Here is a 5,612-nt window from a genome sequence, read left to right as displayed (position 1 = left end):
AGTTCAAGGTCTGTTTGTTGACCTTTAGGAGTTTTTTTCCGGTTGAATCTGATGGGGTGCCATGCCCTGGCTCCAAAGTCTATTTTTTGGTACTCCCTTAGGACTACCTTGCTCTACTCCCCTTGCTGTTCCGTGTTTTGCCTCAGTGTGGTGGGGTCATATCGGGTGCAATTCTTGCACTGTGTCTCCAGACCAAATCCAGAGATAAATCTGGTAGCCAACTAAAAAGGACTGTGTGTGTGTGGGGAGGGGGGCCCCGGGAGAAAGTCATGGGTATCGGGGGAACAGGGCACTAACCCACTCAAGGGGAGGGTATTGTTTATATCTCCACAGGGAACGAGAGACCAGACTTCAATCCGGTGCTCCAAAATGTGAATTCCTCTAGTTCTTGAATGTTTCCTCCGCCCCACTATCATGACCTCAGTCTGGAGTATTCACATTGGTCCAGATAAGAACTCTTGACGTAGGTAAGCCTTGGTTAGTGATACACCGCCCCACCTCTCCTGCCGGTTCTCTCCCCTGCCCTCTCGGCCCATGCTGTGTGCGGACCTGGCTGTTGAGATCATGGCCATCCAGGAGAATTTTTGGAAGCGTGAGCAAGGCCGCCAGATGTGCAGGCAGGTGGAAGGAAGAAGAGATGGACGTCCCACACTCGGCCTCCAGAGTCTTCTGCAGCCGCGTCCTGAGCGTGGTCCATGCAGCCCAGATGACGTCCACACCATCACCCTGGCCCAGAAGAACATGCTGGACCGGTTGGAGAAGGCCAATGAGATGCTGCTGAACTTCAAGAACCTGTCAAGTGCCCACCTGCAGCAGATGAACGAGCACTCCCTGCATCACACCTGCACCCTGGTGGAGGTGAAGCGGGACCTGGACGGCATCGGCAGGATGCGGACCCTGAAAGGGGAGCTGGCTCAGCAGCACCCCGAAGCCCCCAGCCACATCCCGGAGGACGAAGATGAGGGCCCCATCCCACCCAGCACCACGACCACCATAGCTACCTAGGAGCAGAGCACAAGCTCCAGTGACCAGAGCCCTGACCTCATCTTGCTCTGCCTCCACCCCGGCTTCGAGGACCTGCCCCAGGCCTAGCCCTGCTCCCCCACCTTCAATGGTCGCCCCCCACCCCACAGATGATGAGGAGGAGACACTGGCGAGCAGCCCGGATCCAGATTCCTGAGACCCCTGTCTGTCCTCCAGGTTCCTGGGCATTGGGTTCTGAGGGTGTCTCCCGCCCACCCTTTCTCTTCTTCCTGCAGATAGGACCCCAGCCCACGAGTGTGGCCAACCCCGCTAGGGCCCCCCAAAGGGTGCTGGGGCTTGAGCGCTGCCCCAGACAACACTTAGAGATGAACAAAAATTGGAACCCCCTCCCAGCAAGCCTGGGCAGGCAACCTGGAGGCAGAGAACATCAGCTGCCCAAGCCCCACCGACTCGTGTCCCTGTCCCTCTTCTGACGACAGCATCAAACATTTTCTCCAATCTGTATCTCGTGGGGGTGGACATGGAGACAGGTAGAAGGCTTGAATGAAGGTCCACCCCAGAGGACCCTCACTGCCCCCAACAGGCCTCTCCAGGGGCCTCTAGGGCCAAGTTGGGCCTCCTTAGAAAACAGTTCCATGGAATATTTTTGTACTCGATGATTACAGACACTGTTGGGAAGTTATTAATAAAGCGACTCCGTTCCTAAAAAACAAACAACAAAAAAGCAACTCTCGAAACAGGGAATCCAGCACAGATAACCCCTCAGGAACAGGAGTGGGAGTACTGATACCATGAGGGTAGGAGGAGGGGGTGGTGAAGGGGGAGAAAAGGGGACCTGATCAAAGACTGGATAGATAACCGGCCCCCCAAAGGGAACAAAAAAATAGAAAGGTGGGTGAAGAGAGATGATGGACAGTATAAGATAGGAAATAACAACAATAATATGGAATTGATCAAGGTTCGTGAGGGTGGGAGTGTAGGGGAGGGAGGGGGAAAAGAGGAGCTGATACCAAGGGCTTAAGTGGAAAGAAAATGTTTTGGAAATGATGATGGCAACATATGTACAAGTGTACTTAATACAAATGAATTATGGATTGTTATGAAATATGTAAGAGCCTCCAATAAAATGATTAATACAATTTTTAAAAAAGGAATTCAGTCAATATAGCTATCATTCGAATTTATGCACCAACCATTAACAGCAGCGATGAAGAAATTAAAGAATTTACCAATGTCTCCAGTCTAAAATTGATCAAATATGCAAACAAGATGCGTTGATAAATTATTGGCGGTTGGAATGCAAAAGTTGGAAACAAGAGGAAGGAGCAGGAGTTTGAAAATGCGGTTTGGTGATTGAATTTGTTTCTCAGGAGGTCACGTGACATATTTTACAAGATCAATGACTTCTTCATCACAAAAACCATTTTTTAATACCACAAATGGCAACTATCCATGTGGACTACTCTGGATGGAATATACAGAAATCAAATTGGGTCCATCTGTGGGAAGAGAGGATGGAGAAGTTCCATATCAGCACCTGAACCAAGGCCAGGGGCAATTGTGGAACCGACCATCAATTGCTCAGATGTAAGGTCAGGCCGAGACAGAAGAAAATCAAAACAAGTCCACGAGCGCCAAAACACGACCTTGAGTCTCTCCCACCTGAATTTGTCAAGACCACCTTGGACTCCTTGAACACGAACGACGGAAGACCTGATGAGCTCTGGGAGGCCATCAAGGACATCAGACGTGAAGAACAAGGTCATTCAAAAGACAGGAAAGGTCAAAATGGATGTCAGAAGAGACTCTGAAACTTGCTCTTAATCGTGGTGTAGCTAAGGCAAATGGAAGAAACGAGGAAGTCAAAGAACTGAACAGAAAACCAGAAAGGGCAGCTTGGGAAGACAAAATAAATTCTTATAATGAAATGTGCCAAGACCTAGAGTGAGAAAACTAAAAAGGAAGAGCATGCTCAGCATATTTTAATGGGAAAGGGCTCAAGAAAGCACTTGAGTTACGACACTGGCGATTCTACGGGCAAAGTGTCGAATGACGAGGGCGCCTCAAAAGAAGATGGAAAGAACACCCAGTCACTGTACCAAAAAGAACAAGTCACGTCCACCCGTTTCAGGAGGTAGCATGTGAGCAAGAACCAAGGGTACTGAAGGAGGAAGTTCAAGGTGCACTGAAAGTGTTTTATCAAAAACAAGGCCCTAGGAACTGATGGAACACTCATGGAAAAGCTTCCACAAGCGGATGAGGCGTTGGAAGCACTTATTTGTTTGTCTGTCAGGAAATTGGGGAGACAGCTACTCGGCCAACTGACTGGAAGAGATCCACATTTGTACCCATTCCACAGAAAGGTGATCCACAGAATGCACAAATTATAGAAGAATACCATTGGCATCACATTCAAGTAACAGTTTGCTGAAGATCATCCAGCAACAGTCGTAGCAGTACATTGGCAGGGAGCTGCAAAAAGTTCTGGCCCAATTCAGAGAAGGTTGTGGTGCAAGGGATATCATTACTGATGTATGATGGGTCTTGGCTGAAAGCGGACAATACTAGAAAGTTGTTGTGTTAGGCCAGGTTGACTAGAGAAACAAATCCAGGGACATTCCTATGTGTATAAGAAAGTGCCCTTGCGGGAGGAGGGAGCGGGGAGGGAGCGGGGAAAATGAGGAGCGAATACCAGGGGCTCAAGTAGAAAGCAAATGATTTGAGAATGATGAGGGAAACAAATGTACAAAAGTTCTTGACACAATGGATGTATGTGTGGATTGTGATAAGAGGTGTACAAGCCCCCAATAAAATGATTTGCTTAAAAAAAAAGAAAGTGCCTTATATCAAAGAGTATATTAAGAAAACATCCCAGCCCAGTCCAGATCAAGTCCATAAGCCCAATATTAGCCCATATGTCTGATACCAATCTATAAATTCCTCTTTAGACTCAAGCAGCACATGCAATGTCTTGTGGATCCAGTGGCGACAGAAGCATCTCAGCACTGGCAGCGGTCTCCGAGTGTCTTCTCCAGCTCTGTGAGTGTCACAACAGCAGGAGAGGGAAGGCAGGCAGAGAGAGGGTCCTGCCTCCAGGGAGGAAGACAGGAGTTCCCAGAATCCTCAGGAGAAGGCCATGCCCACACAAAGGCTTCATTGGCTACGACCTGATTGACAGGCTAGACTCCACCCCTTCACCCAAGTTAACAGGAGATGATGTAACTGTCACACCAGCTATTAAAAGATAAAGCGTCTGGGGTCTTAAAGGCTTGAAGTTAAACAAGTGGCCATCTAGCAGGGAAGCAATAAAACCCACCTGGAAGGAGCACACCAGCCTGTGTGATCATGAGGTGTCAACAAAATCAGATATCAGAAGATCAAAAACAAGCAATTCTATTGATGTGAAGGAAAGGGGTCAGAGTGGAGACTGTCTGGACATCCCCTCACAGAAAGGTCACACGGAAGGGACGATTCAGCCAGGGTGCAGTATAACACCGATGAGACACACTGACAGCATTCCTCTGGTTATTAATGCTTCCTCCCACCCACGATTATGGCACCAGTACTGCCTCCCAAATCCTGCTAGACCGGCGTATGCACATTGGTACAGATAAGAGCTTTCGATACACAGAAGCCAAGACAGATCAACCTTGCAGAAACAGTAATGGGAACAGCAATACCATGAGGGGAGGGGAGAAAGGGGGAACTGATACCAATGATTGGTGTATAACCCTCACCGCCACCCCGAGGGGGATGGGCAGCAGAAACATGGGGGAAGGGATACAGTGTCCAGTGTAACATGTGAAAAACAATATATTTATATATATATAATGTATCAAGGATTCACAAGGGCTGGATGGTTAGGGAGGGAGGGAGGGACAAAAAGAGGAGGTGATAATAAGAGCTCAAGTAGAAAGGTAATGTTTTGAAAATGACGAGGGCAACACATGTACAAGTTTGCTTGATATAATTGATTTATGGATTGTTATAATATTTGTAAGAGCCCCCAATAAAATGATTAAAAAATGATCTCATGGTCATTGTCATGTGATGTGCCCAGTTACCAACGATTTTACAGGCACCTTAATTTGCTAACTTGTTTTTGATGTTTCCTCCTTTGAAATTGCCTGTTTGAAACCTCTGCCCATTTTTCTCTGTTGAGAAAGTGCCCTTACATTGACTCACAAAACTTCCCCGAGTTAACGTCTAGCCGGTGTTCAGCGTTACGAACACTTCTCCCAGTCCACCACACCCCTGCAGACTTTGCCCATGGCCCCTCATGAAACTGAAAAACTTAATTGTGAGGTGATCTGAAGGACTTAGTTTTGATCCAATGCTTGGTGATTGTGAGTTTTGTTGGGGTCTTCCTTATAGCGCCGCCCTCCCACTCGGAGCCCAGGCCCTTCTGAGGGGATTTTCCTACACAGTAAGACCCATGTCCCCTTGTCATGCTAAGTCCCCAGGGCCAACTGCACACTCACAGATTAACACTGTGGCCTTGTAATACCTTCGTGTCTGGGGTCAAGTCTTCTTAAAGCTCTTCTTTTTTTTTTTTTAACATTTTATTAGGGGCTCATACAACTGTTATCACAATCCATACACACATCAATTGTGTAAAGCTCATTTGT

At 47.7% G+C, this 5,612-nt stretch overlaps 1 pseudogene; it reads left to right on the top strand.

The window, feature by feature from the left end:
- The first annotated feature begins 631 nt into the window (after positions 1 to 631).
- Positions 632 to 1,137, top strand: LOC101655126 (annotated as a pseudogene).
- Positions 1,138 to 5,612: the final 4,475 nt, after the last annotated feature.

The sequence above is a fragment of the Echinops telfairi genome, unplaced genomic scaffold (genome assembly GCF_000313985.2).
Source record: "Echinops telfairi isolate 266 unplaced genomic scaffold, ASM31398v2 ScPeMD7_2291;HRSCAF=2852, whole genome shotgun sequence".
In the NCBI taxonomy this organism is placed as follows: Eukaryota; Metazoa; Chordata; class Mammalia; order Afrosoricida; family Tenrecidae; genus Echinops; species Echinops telfairi.
Note: the sequence above shows the minus strand (reverse complement) of the source record. Positions and strands in the feature narration are given on the sequence as shown.